This window comes from Lissotriton helveticus, chromosome 9 (genome assembly GCF_964261635.1).
Source record: "Lissotriton helveticus chromosome 9, aLisHel1.1, whole genome shotgun sequence".
NCBI lineage: Eukaryota > Metazoa > Chordata > Amphibia > Caudata > Salamandridae > Lissotriton > Lissotriton helveticus.
Window position 1 is genome coordinate 644,488,287 of NC_136070.1, and position 22,216 is coordinate 644,510,502.

Sequence of the window (22,216 nt, forward strand, 5' to 3'; positions counted from 1 at the left end):
CCAATAATTAAAATCGCCAATGATAAGAATTTTGGCGGAATTAATAACTAGCCGGGAAATAAGATCACCAAACTGCTGGGAAAAAAGGGGCATATTGTCAGGGGGTCTATAGACAAGAACACAGATAAAGGAAAACCTAGGGGAAATAAATTTCAAAGTGAGAGTGTCAGTTTTAGGAAGAATGATAGTTTCAAGGATGGTAAACTTATATTGGGAACGAATAATAGCTGCAACCCCCCCACCTGCTCTACCGACTGCCCTGTTGGACTGTAAAATATAATAGCCAGTAGGAACAGCGGCGAGGATGTCAGGGGTAGGGTCATCAGTTAACCAAGTCTTCGAAAGGAGAAGAATGTCTACGTTATTATCTTCCAACATCTGAAATATTTCAAGCTGGTGCTTCACCAGCGAGCGGGTATTAAGGTAGACTATTGCCAGAGAATGTGGTACAGATGGCCCAGCAACTGGTGGAGTAATGGAAGAATCACTGCAATTAATGGGAGTACACAGGTCGTGTATACCTGGAAAGGAGACCAGAGAGGTCAAGATGCCGCAGTCCCGAGCGGCACCAATAGCACGGGGATGGAGTGGGCCAGAGCGTTGGAGGGCGAAGAGATCCTTGGAGGAATAAGTAATGCGATGGGCATAGTGGGAGGCCGCTGGACGCGGCCGGCTGCGGACGGGCGCAGACGGGCTTAACTTTGGCACAACTTTGGCGCGAAGTCGGCGCGCCCGCTGCGCTCGTCCGCTGCGCTTCCGCCAGGTCACCATCTTAAATAGCCCAAGGGGAGGGAACAACTAGCGCGCTGACCTGCGTCGACTGCGTGGTAGGCAGGAAGTGGTGTAGGGCGTGTTGCTCGCTAAATGACCCTCCGCTCGATCGGCACACAGCCGCGGCGGAACGGGGTCAGGAGCAAGGGAGGCAGCAGGTAAGTAGATAAAAACAGTTTTAAAATATGCATCAAGTGTCGAAAATCACACCATAGCAGTATATACAATGATCATACACACGGAGGAGGCTAGCGCAAGTGAGCTTCAAGCAGCCTGACTCGCCGCTATTGTCACAGGGAGCGCGAAAGCCCACCCCTTAAAGTAGCCTGAAGCGTTGCAGCAACTAGCGCGCTGACCTGCGTCGACTGCGTGGCAGGCAGGAAGTGGTGTAGGACGTGTTGCTCGCTAAATGACCCTCGCTCGATCGGCACACAGCCGTGGAGGAACGGGGTCAGGAGCAAGGGAGGCAGCAGGTAAGTAGATAAAAACAGTTTTAAAATATGCATCAAGTGTCGAAAATCACACCATAGCAGTATATACAATGAACATATGCACGGAGGAGGCTAGCGCAAGTGAGCTTCAAGCAGCCTGACTCGCCGCTATTGTCATTGAATCCGCAGGTGCAGTTTGAGGTAAATCAGCAGCAACCGCAACAACAGCAGATAGCAAATCAGCAAAGTCAGGTGCCGCAGTCGCCACTGCCATACAGTGGGAATCAGCAGAGATACAGTGCAGAGACAGGATTCAGCGGAGGTGAGCAGGTAAAAAGACCGCAAAGAGTAAATGCGTGTCCACAATATTGGTTGCAAGAGGAGAATGGCAGTGAGCCGGATGAAAGTTTCTGACGGTGCCTGAGGGAGGAAGAAGAGTGTATGCTTGGAGCCACTCTTGAGGTAGATCAGTCAGGTCCATTTGTGAGTGGAAAAGTGAATGATGTGGAAATAACTTTCCTACTGAACACTGGTGCTACCCGTTCTACTGTTAGATCAGTGGAAATTCAAAATCTTCCTCTCTCGGGTGAGACAATCCAGGTTGTAGGTGTAGCTAATAGGCAAATAAATACTCCTTTGACAAAACCAGTTGAAATAGAAATTGGGACATACAAAGATATGCATCGATTTGTGGTGTGCGATAGCAATCCTGTTAATTTGCTAGGCAGAGATATACTGTGTAAGATGAACTGTGCCATATAATGTTCACCAGATGGCATAGAATTGCAAACTCCAGATGAAGATAGTTTGTATAAACTGACAATGCTCATGATTGAAGCAGAGCAGGATAAACTGTTTCCTGTTTTTGACAAAGAGAAAATTCCTGCTGAATCGAAAGAGGCGGTGAAAGAAAAAGTGTGGGATTTCACTGGCAAAGATATAGGGTTGATGAAAGGGGTTGATCCTATGAAAGCTACAGTAAAAGAAGGTGCAAGTTACCCAGATTTACCTCAGTATAAAATGACTGCAGAAGTAATTGAAGGAATAACTCCAGTAATTGATAAAATGATTGAGCAGGGAATTTTAAGAGAAATTGAGACAGTCCTTGTAATTCACCAATTATGGGATTGAAAAAGCCAAATGGAACTTTTAGAATTGTGCAGGACCTGAAAGAGGTTAATAAAATTGTTGTTCCATGTTGTCCAATTGTTCCAAATCCAGCAGTGATTTTGTACCAAATACCACATGATGCAGAGTGGTACACTGTGATTGATCTGTGCAATGCGTTCTTTACTGTTCCGTTGCATCCAGAAAGCCAACCAATTTTTGCGTTCCGTTTTCAAAATCGTATCCTGGCATGGTGTAGGATTCCGCAAGGGTACACTGAAAGTCCATCGATTTTTAATCAGTTGTTAAAGAAATCACTAGAAAATTTGAGCATGCCTGGAGAGTCTGTGTTAGTACAGTACATTGATGATCTTTTGGTTGCATCGAAAACAAAGAATGCATGTGTAACTGATACAGTGGCATTGTTAAATCATTTGGCTGAGGAGGGACACAAAGTGTCTCCATCAAAATTACAGTTTTGTCAAAAAGAAGTACAATACCTAGGCCACAAGATTGCTAAAGGAATCAGACAGGTCACAATTGAGAGAATTAAAATGATACAAGGAATGTAGCCACCTAAGAGTCAAAGACAGGTAAGAATGTTCCTGGGAATGGTAGGTTATTGCAGACAGTGGATAAGTGGATTTTCATTGATTGCAAAACCATTGCATAGATTGACAAAAGCTGATATCAGAGACCCCATTGTTCTGACCAAAACAGAGATGGAAGCATTTAAGCAGCTAAAAACTAAATTGTGTGAAGCGCCAGCTTTGGGAATGCCTGATTACGAGAAAGAATTTGAACTTTACTGTAGTGAGCGAGAAGGATGTGCTTTGTCAGTATTGATTCAAAGACATGGAAGAATGAGGAAACCAATTGCGTATTTCTCAGCTGTTTTGGACCCTGTTGCAAAAGCTTTGCCAGGTTGTCTGAAAGCAGTAGCAGCAACCAGTGTAAGTCTGGCGCAAAGTGAAGGAATTGTGATGGGGTTTCCTGTGAGGGTGTATGTACCTCATTCTGTGGAGATTCTCCTCACTAGAGCAAAGACACAGTACATGACTAACAGCAGAATGACCCGTTATGAGAAAATAATTTTGGGAGCTGAGAATGTGACTATTGCCAGATGTGTGAATGTCAATCCATCGACATTGCTACCTGATACCACTGAGGCAGAAGTGAAAGTTGAGCTTGATCACAAGTGTTTGGATGTTTTAGAGTATTGTACAAAGCCTCGTCCAAACATTAAAGATGAACCTTTACTTGAATCAGATTTTGTAATGTTTGTGGATGGATCATGCTTGAGAACGGAGAGTGGTGTTCTAAGTGCTGCATATGCTGTCTGTACAGTAGCAGAAGTGTTGGAAGCATCTTGTCTGAAAGGAATTCATTCTGCTCAAATAGCGGAATTGATTGCTTTGATACGAGCATGTGAATTGGGAAAAGAGGTGAAAGTAACCATAGTGACTGATAGTCAATATGGTTATGGAGTTGTTCATGATTATGGACAGCTTTGGTCCCAAAGAGGCTATTTGACCTCTTCAGGAACACCTATTCGGAATGCTGAATTTGTGAAAACTCTGATAGATGTGATTCAGTTACCTGAAAAATTGGCTGTGGTGAAATGTTCTGCACTTAAAAAGGGTGAAGATTATATCACTCGTGGAAATGGTTATGCGGATGCAATTGCGAAACACTGTGCAAAGAATCAAATTTCAATCAATCGAGAAAAAATTGAAGAACATGTTCCGAGTCCTTTAATGCTAACCACTGTAGTGGAGACTTGGCAGGAAGTGAAACAGATGCAGGAAGAGGCAGAAGCAGAGGAAAAAGATATCTGGTTAAAATCAGGATGCAGACAAAGGGAGGAAGATGAAATTTGGGTTTACAAAGATGAAAGACCAGTAATGCCCGATAGCATGATCTCAGATATGGCCCGAATGTACCATGGTCAGGCCCACATTGGTAGAGATTCTATGATTCGTCTCTTTAGACAGACTTGGTATAATCCAAAATTTAGAATGATTGCTGAAAGTCTGTGTGAAAGATGCTTAGTCTGCCAACAATTTAATCCAAACAGAAGAACTGTTGTAAGTTATGTGAACCATAGGACGGGAGGGTGGTCCATTTACAAGAGTTCAGATGGATTTCGTTGAGCTGCCTCCATGCAACAGACTCAGATATGTTCTTGTGATAATCTGTTTGCTCTCTCGATGGGTGGAAGCTTTCCCCACGCGAAGAAACAATGGATTAACTGTTGCTAAACTGTTCTTGCGTGAGATAATACCACGATTCGGTTTTCCGATGACGATTGAGTTGGACCGAGGCCCACATTTCCAAAATGAACTTATGCAGATGATCTGCGAAGCTCTGGACATTCACCAGAAGCTGCATTGTGCTTACAGACCTGAGGCTTCAGGAGTAGTAGAGCAGGTGAATGGAACAATTAAAAACAGAATTGCAAAAATGTGTTTAGCAACAGGGCTAAAGTGGCCTGATGCCTTGCCACTTGTCTTAATGACACTGAGAAGCATACCTGAAAGGAAAACTGGATTAAGTCCGCATGAGATTTTGATGGGCAGAGTGATGAGACAGGCCTATGTGCCAGTTGATAAGTTGTTCACAATTAATGATGACATCATGCAGGATTACTGCAAAAATCTGTCTGATGTGGTAACTTCTGTGCTCCACCAGGTGGGAACTGAATCAAATTCCAAAGAGAAAAATCCAGCTCATGATCTAGTCCATGGGGACTGGGTACGAGTGAAAGTCCACCGCAGAAGGAATTGCTTGGTACCAAGGTGGCAAAGACCACGTCAAGTTATCTTGGTTAGTACTACTGCAGTTAAGTGTGCTGGACTGAAAAGGTGGGTTCATGCAAGCCATACCATTTGTGCGCCTGAACCAGAATACCCATACGACGGTGAAAGTACAACTGACTCTGATTCTGAAGCTGGACAAGAAAAGAATCCAGATACTGAAGATCGACAAGAACGTCGACATCTGGAAGTATCAGAAGTCCTGCGTCTGAAGGTGAAGGTGAAGGGGAAGTTGTTGAATTACCAGGTTCGGAAGATCAATCTGAAGGTCGAGAATCGGTAAAGACAAATATCAGTAAAGGCGCAAAAGAAAAGGAAGGAAAAATTGTCGAAGAAGAGACAGCTGAAGAATGTTCTGAAAACTCTGAAAGCAGGAACGGAAATCCTGAGACTGGGGGGGAAGAAGTAACTCACGATAAGGATGAGATTCCAAGTACCAGTTATGAAGGTGTTCCTAACAGAGTGAACAGCTCACCCCACAGGCGAGTTTTTCCTACTGGCAATATAATAATTAAACTAGACTAAGGCAAAAAAAAAAACAAGAGGCATACCATGCCCACGTGAAAAGGAAAAGCATTTCTTTTAAAAGAACCCTCACTCACCACTAATTGGTGACATGCTTCATCACTGGGTTTCCGCTGGGGTGACCGAATGTCCTCCCAGCGTGCTACTACGCCTGGTTACAGCGGAGCTGGTTCGTGTTGTGTGCAAACAGTGAAACAACTAATAAGTGATTCCAAACTGTGTGTGATGTTAAAAAATGCGTAGTTGTAACCTGTATAAATTTTAATAAAGGCCAACCAGCACTAGATTAAAAACAGTGAAAAACGGACTATACAGGGTTCTCTTAGTTGAAACCCGTGTCCTCCTATGTGATTGGTCAATTAGTGGTGAGTGAGGGTTCTTTTAAAAGAAATGCTTTTCCTTTTCACGTGGGCATGGTATGCCTCTTGTTTTTTTTTTGCCTTAGTCTAGTTTAATTATTATATTGCCAGTAGGAAAAACTCGCCTGTGGGGTGAGCTGGTCACACTGTCTAAAAAAATCCCCCCAAAATTTGTTTCAAATTTTTTGTTAACATTTTTTTTATTATTCACTATAGTCACTCTTTGGTTCTTTATGATATACTTTAAATAGGGGTACAGCAGTGACTGTAACAACCCTGACTCCCTTGTTGTTGATTTCGTTCCTAACAGAGTAACAGAAAAGAAAGCTGAATCTGATGAAGACAAAGACATTGTGAAAATCATAATCAATGATACAGTTGAAGATACTGAAAGTGAAACTGATGACAGTGCAGACGAAACTCCATTAAGAAAAAGCCCAAGAAAAAGAGCTTGGAGAGTGGAGCATAACACAGTAGAGCCAAAGACAAAGAAAGTCTGCAAAGGAGATAATTGGCCTAAACGAGCTCGTGGATTGAGATTCAAAATAGTCAACAAAACAAAAGAACAAGAAGAGCAAGTAAATGAAATTACTAGCCAGAAAGAAACACTGGGAAAGAAAATAGAGACTATACAAAGGCCAAAAAGAGTAAGACGGCCAAATCAGAGGTACAAATCACCTGAGTGGACATATATTGTCCTACCACCAATTGTTGAGGTTAATAGCAGTCAAGAAAATTTGTACAACCCAAAACCAATTGGAAAAAGTGAGTAAAGAAGTCAACTAAGAAATAGAAGATAGGTGCTCAAAGTATATGATATTATGGTAAAAGTCTGAAGTCCTGTGAGACGGATATTGTAGATATAGAAGAGGTCGGAGTTGACAAAAGGTCGAAGAGAACTTCTTAGAAAAATCTAATTATAGTATAATCTAGAATAGAATTGACATAAGGTCGAAGAAAACTTGTTAGTGTACTGAGTGGTGTGCAACTTGTAAGTGACATAAGGTCGAAGAAACGGTGTTAGGGAAAAATGACGATGAACAACCATAAAACGAAATGTTCTATTTTTAGAAAATGGTGTAGATGTTTTACAATATGTATGGCATGGTTTTTTATTGCAGAATTATATATAAAACACCGGGGTATGTCAACCATCATCACCACCTCAATACAAGGTACCATACAGTCTCAGGATTGTACACAGCCCATCAGCCCACATCCCGGAGGCCGGGCGGCGCAACTGCAAAGTCCACCAAAAGGTCTCCTAGTATGTTACAGAGGGGTTTCCGGTCAACAACATAACGATGCATCTGCTTTTTTAGTGCTCCTCAACAACTCTCCCTCTCCCCCCAGCCATCCCATCGTTCCTTCCATGTGAACAACACCCGGACCCATTAGATCTGTGTAGCAGGCCCCTCTATTACGCCACTATGTCGATTCTCCATGTCCCCTTCTCTTCGCTACCTGCTTCCCAATCCCTACCAGGGTGGCCAAAGAACTCCCCCCATTCCCCCCCTCCCCCTAACTGCTCCTGATGTGGGTTGTGACAGTGGGTTTCGGACAGAATGGCGCGCCATCAATGAAATTAAGTTTTCGCGCCTCCAGTTTCACGGAACCTCAATCTCCGAAAGTCTCTCCTCCTCATCTCCTATCAAATAATCAAACAATGCCTGCACAATCGTCTCCCAAGCCCTAGCCATCTCCAGGTTCTTCTCATTCCCCGTTCTGGTGGCCTGCCGCATTCTCAGTACACTCTCGCACCTCGACCATTTCAATAACTCATTTGTCCATCTCCTCACAGCAGGGCCCTCCTTAGTTTTCCAGCGCCATGTAATCTCCCTCTGGGCCAGCATAAGTCCCAGATCAATGAACTTGCTTGTGATTTTCGTTTTCGTTGTGTGAGGAAACCAAAGTAATAGGCAAGCAGCCATGTCAAACTCCACGTCCCTATCCGTGACCGCGTTCAGAAGCGCACCCACCTCAGGCCAGTATGTACCCAGCCTCGGGCAGTCCCACAACATATGATCGAGTTCAGCCTCTGGTGCCGAGCACCTCGGGCATGCCACTCCCTGCACCTGAAAGTGCCGGCGGAGTTTCCCTGGGGTCAGATAAGCTCTATGCAAAAGGAAAAAGTGTACCTGTTGGAACCTTGCATTCCTACTACCCTTCCACGTTCGCGCTATAATGTGGCCCCAATCCGCATCCGGGATAGGCTTGCCTATACTTTCCTCCCATCTGGCCTTCAGCGCCGTGAGCGGTTCCAGCCCTCCGTTCAACATCCGTGATTGGAGACAGGTTACCGCCTTGACCGTACCCGCAGCCATCACCACGTACTAACAAGCCAAGGTCGTGTCCGGCTCCGTCAGTCCCACCTTCCAGTGTTTTTGCATTGCTGCAGAGATCGCCGCATGCAGGAGATAACCCCCATCCGGGAGGCCAAATCGCTCTTGCAGCACCTCAAACGGGGCCATTGCTCCCTCCACAAACAGATCACCTACGACTTGTAGACCCAGCTCCTCCCATTCCAACAGCCGAGACCAATCCCCTCCGTGCGGCAGCGCCGTCAGCATCCCGAGAGGGATCTCCGGGGCATAAGGTCGCGCAGCCCGCTCACGCTTCAGGCTCCTAATCCAGCACAACCGGAGGGTTTTTTCCTCTAAGGTGAGCTCACTCAATGCCAGTCTCTGTTGCATGACTATATAGGAGAGGACGTGCCTCTGGATACCCGTCCCACGAATCCGGTCAGGACCCCTAAATTCCCTAGCGACATTCTGTGTCAGAACCTGGAGCTGGGCTGCTAGGTAATACAGTTCGAAGTCCGGCACTGCCATCCCTCCCTCGAGTTTGGGCCTAGTCATGTTGTGCAACACCACCCTACGTCTGCCATGCCCCCAGAGGAACGCAATAACCATCAACCTCAGATCCCTAAAGATCCGCTGCGGGATCCAGACCGGCAAGGTTCTGAAGTAATACAGCAGTCGAGGGAGAGCTACCATTTTTAACAATGCCACTCTACCCTGCACCGACAAAGGAAGGGAGGCCCAGAAGGACATGCAGCCACGCAATCCCCTGATACATCTACCTATATTGCCTTCTAGAAGGCTCGCCGCGTCATGGTAGATCCGAACTCCCAGGTACGTAAAGCATCTATCTGCCCAGACCACATCTACTGCAAGAGGAGGACACCGGACACCCGGTCGCAGCGGGAAAACACACGTTTTACTCCAGTTCACCTTAAGTCCTGAGAATCCGCCGAAGGAGGAGAGCATCCCCATAGCCCCACTCAAGGCCGCCTCCGCGTCCTCCAAATACAGCAACAGGTCATCAGCATACAACGAGATGTAGTGAGTACTCCCTCTATAGTGGATTCCGTTAAAGGAGGCCCCGGTCCTGGCCAGCGCCGCCAGTGGTTCCATCGCGAGAGCGAACAGAAGAGGGGAGAGCGAACATCCCTGCCTAGTCCCTCTGCGTACCGGATAAGCGGATGATACAAGTGACCCCAATCGCACCCTAGCGGTGGCAGAGGAATAGAGAACTTTCGTCCAACATCCAAACCCTCCACCCAGTCCGAATTTCTCTAGTACCCCATCTAGGTAACCCCATTCAAGACTGTCAAAAGCCTTCTCAATGTCCACCGATAAGACGGCCGACGCACAGTCCGAGCCTAAGGCATCTTGCAGTATACGGATCAACCGGCGGGTGTTAGTGGCCGTGCTTCTGGTAGGGATGAACCCTGCTTGGTCTTCGTGTACCAGCGTGGTCATGTGAGGAAGCAGTCTGGTGGCCAAAATACGGCTCAAGATCTTGTAGTCCACCGTCAGCATAGAGAGGGGCCTGTATGACGTCACCTCCAATGCATCCTTACCGGGCTTCAGAAGCGGCACCACCAGTGCTTCTCTCATGGAGACGGGGAGGTGCCCTAGAGTTACCGCCTCAGAGTACACCGTCAGCAGCCTGGGCGCCAATACTTCAACGTACTTCGCATAAAACTCAATTGGCAGGCCATCCACCCCTGGCGTCTTGTTTCTGGCCATCTGCTTAATAGCCCCTCGGATCTCCATTAAAGTGATCGGTCCGCCCAGGGCCCTCGCCGTCCCCTCATCAAGCACCGGGAGCTGCACCTTGTATAAATAGTTGCTTATTTCGGAGGGCCACGCCTCCAACTGAGTATCATAGAGGCCCGTATAATACGACTGAAAGCGCTGCAATATTGCCATTGGAGAGTGGACCACCTCCCCAGTGTCAGTTCTGATACACATAATCGGGCCACTCCTTGGCTCCGGGTTAGCAAGTTTCGCAAGCAGCGTGCCCACCTTATCCCTTTCCGCATGCACCTTTGTGAGGTATAGCTTATAGTCATAGCATCGCAATCTCTCCGTTTCTCTCACCACCACCTCCTTCGCTTCCAGCAGTCGATCCTGCAGATCTGGCCGCTCAGGCCTACCCCGCTCAATCTCTCTCAGCACACATTCCGCCTTCTCCAGATCCGCCAGGACAGTAGTCCGTACATTCGAGAAGCTGCCCATACAGACACCCCTCACCACCACTTTCATCGCGTCCCACTCAATCGATCTCGTAGCGGCCGATCCCTCGTTCTCATTGAAATACAGCGCTATACCCTGGTTGACCCTGTCACCAAACACCAAGTCTTCTAGAGTATCCGGCCGTATCCTCCATGTCGGGACCGCAGACCTCGCCCCCTGCCATCTTACCGCCATCAGCAAGGGATTGTGGTCTGAGATGGTCCTAGCAAGGTATTCAGTGTGCGTCACCATGGCTGCCAAGGGGGCGCTACACAGCACTGAATCTATCCTGACATGCAGAGCGTGCATGGCCGAGTAGAAGGAATAATCCCTAACATTAGGATGTTGTGTCCTCCATATATCTAGCAGACCCCACCGCTCTTGCCAATCCTTCCTACGCGCTGCCAGTTTACGCACCGGGGAGTCGGCCAGTGGCGGGTGTGATCTATCCCACGCTACATCAGTGATTGAGTTGAAGTCTCCTCCTAGTATAATGGGGCCCGCCAGGAAGTGGGCTAGCGAGCCCGTGAGAACATCAAAATATCGGGCCTGATCAACATTGGGGGCATAAACACTACATAAGACCACCTCACGGCCATATAGCCTCTCCTCCACCGCCACAAACCGACCCCCAGGGTCCACTAATTGACTCGTGACCTGGAATGGGATCCCCGCCCTGATCCATATCAGTACCCCCCTTGCAAATGCTGAATAAGAGGTACCAAACACCCTCCACGCCATCTCTTCTGCAATGCATCACACTCTGGTTTGGTTAAATGAGTTTCCTGCAACAGAGCAATTTGAACGCCCCTCCTCACCAGATAGGCATGCACCTTGTATCTCTTTGCCATATTCCTGAGACCACGAACATTCCATGTGAGGCACTTCAAATCAGGTAACGACCCCATTGCTGCCAACCCCCCTCCACCTCAGCATTGTTAACCTACCCCCCACATCATTGCAGCTATAACCCCCCCCCAAAACACCCCAACAAACGTCCCCAACCCCACTCCCCAGGACAGGACCTAATAGCAGTGCTTTAGCCCCCATCCAAACCTGTAACATCACACGTATTCCACTATCCTGTGGCAGTCACCACAGGAGGCCTTAAGGGCAGTAGGGGGTGCTTCAGTACCGACCCGGGGCAGGTCAACCCTCACCCCAAGCCCATGATCCCATATGAAAGTTACCACAGAGTACCTGCCAAACGCCAAGCATCAGGAAAATAGTGCTCCAGTGGGGAGCCAGCATCATGCCCCCATACTATTCATTAAACAGTCCATCCGCCGTCTGTGGTGTGACCGTCGGTCCTGCAGAGCTGTCAGCTTCAGAAAGTTCTCCTCCTGATTTTCTTCCTCCGTCTTCCGAGTCTGAGTCCTCCACCAACTCCCCCTTCTGCGACCCCGTGATGATCGCCGTTGCCGCCAGCGCTCCCTTCTTGTCCGCCGCCATCAAATCTTCTCTCATCGCCTGTTTGAGTCTATCGCGTTTGCGGATCCGTTGAGACTTTCGGATCTGAACTGGCCTCTGTTTCCCCTTTCCTCCTTTGTGCTGATGGTCAGTTCCTGCTCTGTATAGTTCTAGCCACGACCAAGCCTCATCAGGGGTTTGGAAAAATTGAGTCGCGCCGTCCAGGATCACTCTCAGTCTGGCTGGAAAGAGTAGCGAGTATTGTATTCCCTCCTCCCTCAGTTCCTTCTTGACAGCCAGAAACGTTGCCCTGCTCCTCTGAACCTCCTGTGTGTAGTCCGGGAAGATTGTGACCGAGCTATTGTCCACCTGGAAGGGTCCCGCGGATCTCGCCCTTTGTATCAATAAGTCACAGTCTTTGAAATGAAGGAGCCTGGCCACCATCGGTCTGGGGGGACGACCCTGCATGGGCGGGCGGGACGGGACCCTATGCGCCCTCTCTATCGAAAAGAACGGAGATAAGCCCTCGGGAGCAACGACGGATCTGAACCAGTTCTCCATATATGCCACTGCATCGACCCCTTCGATTTTTTCCGGCAGGCCCACTACCCTTACCTTGTTCCTGCGGTTGCGACTTTCGGAATCCTCCGCCCGCTTCTCCAGCGTCGCCAGTCGGGCAAGGACATCGGACAGTTTGTGCTCTGCCGTGACTACTGCCGGTTTCAGCTCCTGGAGAAGCTGTTCGTGTTCCTTCACCCTATCGGAGAGTTTGGCGTGATCTGCCCTCAAGAGGCCCAGTCCCGTGGCCACCTGCGCTATATCCTGGTGCAGTGTCTCCTTGGTCGCCGTGATCGCCTCCAGTATATTGTCGAGGCGTGCATTCAATCTGCGTTCCTGTGCCGATGCATCCGGGTATTCCTGGAGCGCGCCGTCCATGCTCAGCATATTCATTTGGCCCTGATTCAGCCCAGCTGCCGCTGCGCCACCGACATCAACCATCCTGGTTACCGCTCGGGCCTGTACAACAGCTCCTAAGGGCGGACTGTTCAGCCGTGTCACCTAATCACCGGGCGTGGATACCCCTCTGTGCCAGCCTTGCGTGTTCACCAGGCAGTGACTGCCCACTTCAGGCTGTAGATCACCCGATGCGAGGGAGAGCACTCGAGCGATCAAAATGGCCGACCCCCAATTGCTCCTCCCGGGATCAGTCCACCTCTCACTAGTCGGTGGGGCCTTTGCCGGTCACTCTCAAGCCCAGTATCCTCGTGTCCTTGCGCTAGCTGCTGATTCCCCACCACTCCGTCCCCGGTCCCATGCGAGAGCGAAGAGCATGGGGGGGAGAGGAGTCCGTAGTCCTTCCGCAGCCGCGGACCTCCCGACCCAGATCGGAACCTCACGCTGCGCAGGGGCCCTCAGCCGCCCGACGCGACGTTCGCCGGTGTCACCCGGTGCTGGCCACTCTGATCTTGGTTGGCAGCGCTATTCTGGGCCAATTCTGCGCCAGCGGCAGCAGCCGAACTTCAGCCACTTCAGGAGCCTGCGTTGCGCTCTCCGTCACCACAGCCGGTCCCTCCTGCCCGAAGGGCGTCGCCCAGGGCTCCCGCTGAATAACCGGCCTTCCGTAGCTCCGGGGATCCGCTCTTCAATTCCGCCGCTCCGCACCTCCAGGGGCCTCCGCCTCTCTGATGCCCGCCCTCGCTCCGGTGCCGCCCCGCCGACACTGCACAGAGCTACGGGGCAGCCCCACTCCCCGAGGGCAGCGAAGAACAATGGCGAGGGAAGGGCCCTCCGGTCGCAGACCGGGGTGCTGCCGATCGCTCACCGTCTCGCTGGCGTCGCCGACCCCCTCCGCGATGTCGGGCCACTGCACCGCGGCTCCCACCAGGCAGCAGCTCTCTTTTCACCTCAGCCGGAGAGCGCTGCAGTCCGCCGATCTCTGTCCACCGAGGGGAGCCGCCGCCATCTTAGGTCCTCGGTCCCAGTCCCCCAGCAGCGCCATGCCGGTTCTCAGCACCGCTGTGGGGCATCCGCCGTCTCCCCAAATCGTACTCCAGTGCCTCCGATGCGGTGAGCAAAGCCTCCGGATGTCTCGCCAGCTCAGAAGCGAGGGATTCCAGGAGAAATACGGGATCTGGGACGGAGCTCCGGGCTCACGCCGCCATCCCAGTCGGCGCCCAAACCACGCCCTCTATATGTATGGCATGGTTGATAATATTGTGGGTAATTTTAGCTATTGTGATTCCATTTCAGAGCAATTTAACAAAATTAAAACTGAATGTGAGTTCAAATAAGCCAAGTGAGAAAGGAAAAGTTCATGAGACTCATGTGTACAAACCAGAGTTACGTCAAGATAGATCTATCAGTGACTTTACAAAAAATACTTTTTCAAAGTTGTTGCTTGAGTACATTAAAACTATGAATGTTGATGACTGTTATGTTTGTGTAAAATTACCAGCATCAGTGTCAGAAGGGGTGACATATCACCACCTTCCTCTTACATATGGAGTAACTTGTAGTGTAATTGCAAGTTTGTTTTATAAGACTGGAAAATTGGAATATCATTATTCCAATGAAATATTTGCAAAATTAAAAATTGATGGTACGTTGAACAAAAGGAAACCTGCAAAAGAAATGGGAGAGTATTTCTTAGAATTAGATGAATTGACACATGAATATGCTTTTAATAATAACCTGACATGTAAAATGAGAATTGAGGAGAAGGCCTTTCTAAACATGGTTGAGGAAAGAAGGATTGCTTACAAACGAAATGAGAAGATGAAACATGCAAAATCTAAATATTTTACATTTGAGGATGAGAATATTGAGGATAAGAATGTGAATGTAGCCATTAATATAGATGCTCCAATGTTAGGGACATTTTGTATTAGAAGAGACAATTCAATGTATGACAATTATTTTGTGGGTGCAAGTCAATGTCAAGACACCTATAGAATTATAGGGGGTTGGGGATTTAAAGGAGGAGATGATCCTGTTTTTCCTGGAATTTATTTTATTTGTGGGAATAGAGCTTATTATAGGTTACCAGACCATTGGTATGGGACATGTTATGTGGGTTAGGTCTTTCCTAAAAATTTTCATGTAGATAGAAGCACTAATGGAAAGCATGAGATAGGTAAAGTTCTAAGTCGGAAAAGAAGAGAGAGTGTGTTAGAAATAATAGGTGATGTATTTGGAGCACTGATACCAGCAGTGGGAATTTCGTTTAATGCAAATAGAATCAGAAAATTGTCCACAATAGTTGATCGATTATCAACAGACACAGCAGGAGGATTCCTGATGGTAAATACTGAAATGGTTGCTATGAGAGTTATGGTTATGCAAAATCGACTTGCCCTTGATATAATTTTAGCAAAAGAGGGAGGAGTCTGTGGGATTTTGAAGGTGCAACATTGTTGTACTTGTATCCCAGATAAAAGTCAGAATATTGAAAAGTATATTATAAATGTTACGGATTTGCATAAGGAAATTGAACCACTGGAGGTTGAAGGTGTCCTTGAAAGGCTGGGAAAAAGTTTCTCAGCAATTACGCATTGGTTTCAAGAAATAGGTAGTTCAATTATAGGTAAGATACTAATTCCAATAACAATTATAGTGATAGTGATTTTCTTGATAAGATTATGTTGTATATACAAAGGTAGGAGAAATTATAGGCAAGCAATAAAGAAAAGAAATGAAGAAAAACTGGCAAGGGTAAGAGAAAAGAATGAGATAGAAATGAAGTAGATCAAGAGAAAATTTTCAATGATTCAAAAGAGAAAGATACTAGAAAACACTATAGGAATTCTTGGCAAAATAAAAAAGTTTGAAATTTAGAGTGTAGATGATACTAATAAAAGGAATCAAACATGTTCTGCTAAATTTTCCAAAATTTTGAAAGATATTTGGTGATAAAATCACCAGATGAGGGAATTGATGGAGGGAGGTGGTAAAAACAAAATTTTGTGTACCCCTCTCAAAGTCAATGTTCCATAACGTTAACATTTACTAATGGAATGTTTTGTGAACTAATCAACCATAGCATAAGATGCATACATTTATTACACACAGGAGTGCTAATTTTGCCTGCATGTTGCAATAAAATTAACTAGTATGTATTGTTGTGGTATTGTGAATTAATGCACAGCCTAGATATAAACAAACGCAGCTTAAATGTGCTTATTGTACACGTTTTGTGCTAAGAAGTGGTCGAAAATGTAAGTATAAAACGCATTTGTGTGGCTTATTTGCTAGGTAACAACTAATAAGGAAAATTAGTATGGTGGGAGGTAAACAGAAGGGCTTTCGTTCTATATTTAACATGAATTTGTGTTTGTTTCTATGATAGTTCCAAAAGTGGCCTCTGAGGCCTGTATGAAAGATGGCTGCCAGGGTAAACTGTGAGCAAGAGCTGGACAGCGCAGGCGCGCCAAAAGCCTGCAAGTCAGAGTGAACTGCCTGTGCTCGAGGAGGTTCAAGGCTACCTTGCCCGGAACTTAGGATGGGTGCCAAACATGGACGCTTGAATGTTGTGATCATGGGAAAAGGTCCTGATGTTGCCACTCAAGGAAATGACTAGGCCAAAGACTGTCCTAAAACAAAGCCCCTTTATTTTTCTGCTGAATCGTTGAGAAAATGATGTTGCAATGGTGAGGAGATGCTCACCCACCCCGAATTTGTCCAATCAGAATCCAAATAAGTAATAGAAGATACAATTTAGATAGATTAAGTTAGGAAATTAGTGTATAAAAGCCCCTGGTTTCGTCTAGAGGGGGTCGGTCTTTTGATTTCTACACGAAGTGCTGCCAGACTGAAGATTGACTCCTGGATGTAAGAACTCTTACAAATATTTTGTTTGCTTTGTAGGACTGAAGGATAAGATGAGGGTGTTAGTTAGGGATGTTAGGAGAGAATGAATTTGGAACTATCTGTCCTTTGCTAAACTTTTAACTGATTTCTAAAATAAGCGAATTTTTCCTGAGCTCTAAATAAAATGATCATTTTGAAATAAAGTTTAAGATTTACTGAATAAAGAATTAAAATAATGTATAAATGTCAGACATAATAAAGTTTTGCTTTTAATAAAATTGGGAAAATGGAATTTTAAAGCTGGTCTTGTGATTTTCCTACGCCTAATTTTCTTTCTAGCAGATCCATTGCCACTATGGTGGTGCGTCTGAATAATTAAATGTTTGAATAAACCATGGTAAAGTGTAATAATCTGTAGGTGTAAATAATAACTGATTTAGATAGGTTAAGACACCACCAAATGTTACAGCATGTCTCCATTGCGATTCACCAAAAGCCTTGAAGCCAAGTGTAAGTGAACAGAGTAAATGTGCAGTGTTATGGGCCCCACTGATGAATGATTGTGTGTTCAAAAGGGTTTCAGGGAAACGGTGAGTATTGATTAGAAATGATTTTTGGAGCCGCGCTGTAGCACCATCAAGCCAAGGTCGTGTCCGGCTCCGTCAGTCCCACCTTCCAGTGTTTTTGCATTGCTGCAGAGATCGCCGCATGCAGGAGATAACCCCCATCCAGGAGGCCAAATCGCTCTTGCAGCACTTCAAACGGGGCCATTGCTCCCTCCACAAACAGATCACCTACGACTTGTAGACCCAGCTCCTCCCATTCCAACAGCCGAGACCAATCCCCTCCGTGCGGCAGCGCCGTCAGCATCCCGAGAGGGATCTCCGGGGCATAAGGTCGCGCAGCCCGCTCACGCTTCAGGCTCCTAATCCAGCACAACCGGAGGGTTTTTTCCTCTAAGGTGAGATCACTCAATGCCAGTCTCTGTTGCATGACTATATAGGAGAGGACGTGCCTCTGGATACCCGTCCCACGAATCCGGTCAGGACCCCTAAATTCCCTAGCGACATTCTGTGACAGAACCTGGAGCTGGGCTGCTAGGTAATACAGTTCGAAGTCCGGCACTGCCATCCCTCCCTCGAGTTTGGGCCTAGTCATGTTGTGCAACACCACCCTACGTCTGCCATGCCCCCAGAGGAACGCAATAACCATCGACCTCAGATCCCTAAAGATCCGCTGCGGGTCCAGACCGGCAAGGTTCTGAAGTAATACAGCAGTCGAGGGAGAGCTACCATTCTTAACAATGCCACTCTACCCTGCACCGACAAAGGAAGGGAGGCCCAGAAGGACATGCAGCCACGCAATCCCCTGATACATCTACCTATATTGCCTTCTAGAAGGCTCGCCGCGTCATGGTAGATCCGAACTCCCAGGTACGTAAAGCATCTATCTGCCCAGACCACATCTACTGCAAGAGGAGGACACCGGACACCCGGTCGCAGCGGGAAAACACACGTTTTACTCCAGTTCACCTTAAGTCCTGAGAATCCGCCGAAGGAGGAGAGCATCCCCATAGCCCCACTCAAGGCCACCTCCGCGTCCTCCAAATACAGCAACAGGTCGTCAGCATACAACGAGATGTAGTGAGTACTCCCTCTATAGTGGATTCCGTTAAAGGAGGCCCCGGTCCTGGCCAGCGCCGCCAGTGGTTCCATCGCGAGAGCGAACAGAAGAGGGGAGAGCGAACATCCCTGCCTAGTCCCTCTGCGTACCGGATAAGCGGATGATACAAGTGACCCCAATCGCACCCTAGCGGTGGCAGAGGAATAGAGAACTTTCGTCCAACATCCAAACCCTCCACCCAGTCCGAATTTCTCTAGTACCCCATCTAGGTAACCCCATTCAAGACTGTCAAAAGCCTTCTCAATGTCCACCGATAAGACGGCCGACGCACAGTCCGAGCCTAAGGCATCTTGCAGTATACGGATCAACCGGCGGGTGTTAGTGGCCGTGCTTCTGGTAGGGATGAACCCTGCTTGGTCTTCGTGTACCAGCGTGGTCATGTGAGGAAGCAGTCTGGTGGCCAAAATACGGCTCAAGATCTTGTAGTCCACTGTCAGCATAGAGAGGGGCCTGTATGACGTCACCTCCAATGCATCCTTACCGGGCTTCAGAAGCGGCACCACCAGTGCTTCTCTCATGGAGACGGGGAGGTGCCCTAGAGTTACCGCCTCAGAGTACACCGTCAGCAGCCTGGGCGCCAATACTTCAACGTACTTCGCATAAAACTCAATTGGCAGGCCATCCACCCCTGGCGTCTTGTTTCTGGCCATCTGCTTAATAGCCCCTCGGATCTCCATTAAAGTGATCGGTCCGCCCAGGGCCCTCGCCGTCCCCTCATCAAGCACCGGGAGCTGCACCTTGTGTAAATAGTTGCTTATTTCGGAGGGCCCCGCCTCCAACTGAGTATCATAGAGGCCCGTATAATACGACTGAAAGCGCTGCAATATTGCCATTGGAGAGTGGACCACCTCCCCAGTGTCAGTTCTGATACACATAATCGGGCCACTCCTTGGCTCCGGGTTAGCAAGTTTCGCAAACAGCGTGCCCACCTTATCCCTTTCCGCATGCACCTTTGTGAGGTATAGCTTATAGTCATAGCATCGCAATCTCTCCGTTTCTCTCGCCACCACCTCCTTCGCTTCCAGCAGTCGATCCTGCAGATCTGGCCGCTCAGGCCTACCCCGCTCAATCTCTCTCAGCACACATTCCGCCTTCTCCAGATCCGCCAGGACAGTAGTCCGTACATTCAAGAAGCTGCCCATACAGACACCCCTCACCACCACTTTCATCGCGTCCCACTCAATCGATCTCGTAGCGGCCGATCCCTCGTTCTCATTGAAATACAGCGGTATACCCTGGTTGACCCTGTCACCAAACACCAAGTCTTCTAGAGTATCCGGCCGTAGCCTCCATGTCGGGACCGCAGACCTCGCCCCCTGCCATCTTACCGCCATCAGCAAGGGATTGTGGTCTGAGATGGTCCTAGCAAGGTATTCAGTGTGCGTCACCATGGCTGCCAAGGGGGCGCTACACAGCACTGAATCTATCCTGACATGCAGAGCGTGCATGGCCGAGTAGAAGGAATAATCCCTAACATTAGGATGTTGTGTCCTCCATATATCTAGCAGACCCCACCGCTCTTGCCAATCCTTCCTACGCGCTGCCAGTTTACGCACCGGGGAGTCGGCCAGTGGCGGGTGTGATCTATCCCACGCTACATCAGTGATTGAGTTGAAGTCTCCTCCTAGTATAATGGGGCCCGCCAGGAAGTGGGCTAGCGAGCCCGTGAGAACATCAAAATATCGGGCCTGATCAACATTGGGGGCATAAACACTACATAAGACCACCTCACGGCCATATAGCCTCTCCTTCACGGCCACAAACCGACCCCCAGGGTCCACTAATTGACTCGTGACCTGGAATGGGATCCCCGCCCTGATCCATATCAGTACCCCCGTTGCAAATGCTGAATAAGAGGTACCAAACACCCTGCCACGCCATCTCTTCTGCAATGCATCACACTCTGGTTTGGTTAAATGAGTTTCCTGCAACAGAGCAATTTGAACGCCCCTCCTCACCAGATAGGCATGCACCTTGTATCTCTTTGCCATATTCCTGAGACCACGAACATTCCATGTGAGGCACTTCAAATCAGGTAACGACCCCATTGCTGCCAACCCCCCTCCACCTCAGCATTGTTAACCTACCCCCCACATCATTGCAGCTATAACCCCCCCCAAAACACCCCAACAAACGTCCCCAACCCCACTCCCCAGGACAGGACCTAATAGCAGTGCTTTAGCCCCTATCCAAACCTGTAACATCACACGTATTCCACTATCCTGTGGAAGTAACCACAGGAGGCCTTAAGGGCAGTAGGGGGTGCTTCAGTACCGACCCGGGGCAGGTCAACCCTCACCCCAAGCCCATGATCCCATATGAAAGTTACCACAGAGTACCTGCCAAACGCCAAGCATCAGGAAAATAGTGCTCCAGTGGGGAGCCAGCATCATGCCCCCATACTATTCATTAAACAGTCCATCCGCCGTCTGTGGTGTGACCGTCGGTCCTGCAGAGCTGTCAGCTTCAGAAAGTTCTCCTCCTGATTTTCTTCCTCCGTCTTCCGAGTCCGAGTCCTCCGCCAACTCCCCCTTCTGCGACCCCGTGATGATCGCCGTTGCCGCCAGCGCTCCCTTCTTGTCCGCCGCCATCAAATCTTCTCTCATCGCCTGTTTGAGTCTATCGCGTTTGCGGATCCGTTGAGACTTTCGGATCTGAACTGGCCTCTGTTTCCCCTTTCCTCCTTTGTGCTGATGGTCAGTTCCTGCTCTGTATAGTTCTAGCCACGACCAAGCCTCATCAGGGGTTTGGAAAAATTGAGTCGCGCCGTCCAGGATCACACTCAGTCTGGCTGGAAAGAGTAGCGAGTATTGTATTCCCTCCTCCCTCAGTTCCTTCTTGACAGCCAGAAACGTTGCCCTGCTCCTCTGAACCTCCTGTGTGTAGTCCGGGAAGATTGTGACCGAGCTATTGTCCACCTGGAAGGGTCCCGCGGATCTCGCCCTTTGTATCAATAAGTCACGGTCTTTGAAATGAAGGAGCCTGGCCACCATCGGTCTGGGGGGACGACCCTGCATGGGCGGGCGGGACGGGACCCTATGCGCCCTCTCTATCGAAAAGAACGGAGATAAGCCCTCGGGAGCAACGACGGATCTGAACCAGTTCTCCATATACGCCACTGCATCGACCCCTTCTATTTTTTCCGGCAGGCCCACTACCCTTACCTTGTTCCTGCGGTTGCGACTTTCGGAATCCTCCGCCCGCTTCTCCAGCGTCGCCAGTCGGGCAAGGACATCGGACAGTTTGTGCTCTGCCGTGAATACTGCCGGTTACAGCTCCTGGAGAAGCTGTTCGTGTTCCTTCACCCTATCGGCGAGTTTGGCGTGATCTGCCCTCAAGAGGCCCAGTCCGGTGGCCACCTGCGCTATATCCTGGTGCAGTGTCTCCTTGGTCGCCGTGATCGCCTCCAGTATATTGTCGAGGCGTGCATTCAATCTGCGTTCCTGTGCCGATGCATCCTGGTATTCCTGGAGCGCGCCGTCCATGCTCAGCATATTCATTTGGCCCTGATTCAGCCCAGCCGCCGCTGCGCCACCGACATCAACCATCCTGGTTACCGCTCGGGCCTGTACAACAGCTCCTAAGGGCGGACTGTTCAGCCGTGTCACCTAATCACCGGGCGTGGATACCCCTCTGTGCCAGCCTTGCGTGTTCACCAGGCAGTGACTCCCCACTTCAGGCTGTAGATCGCCCGATGCGAGGGAGAGCACTCGAGCGATCAAAATGGCCGACCCCCAATTGCTCCTCCCGGGATCAGTCCACCTCTCACTAGTCGGTGGGGCCTT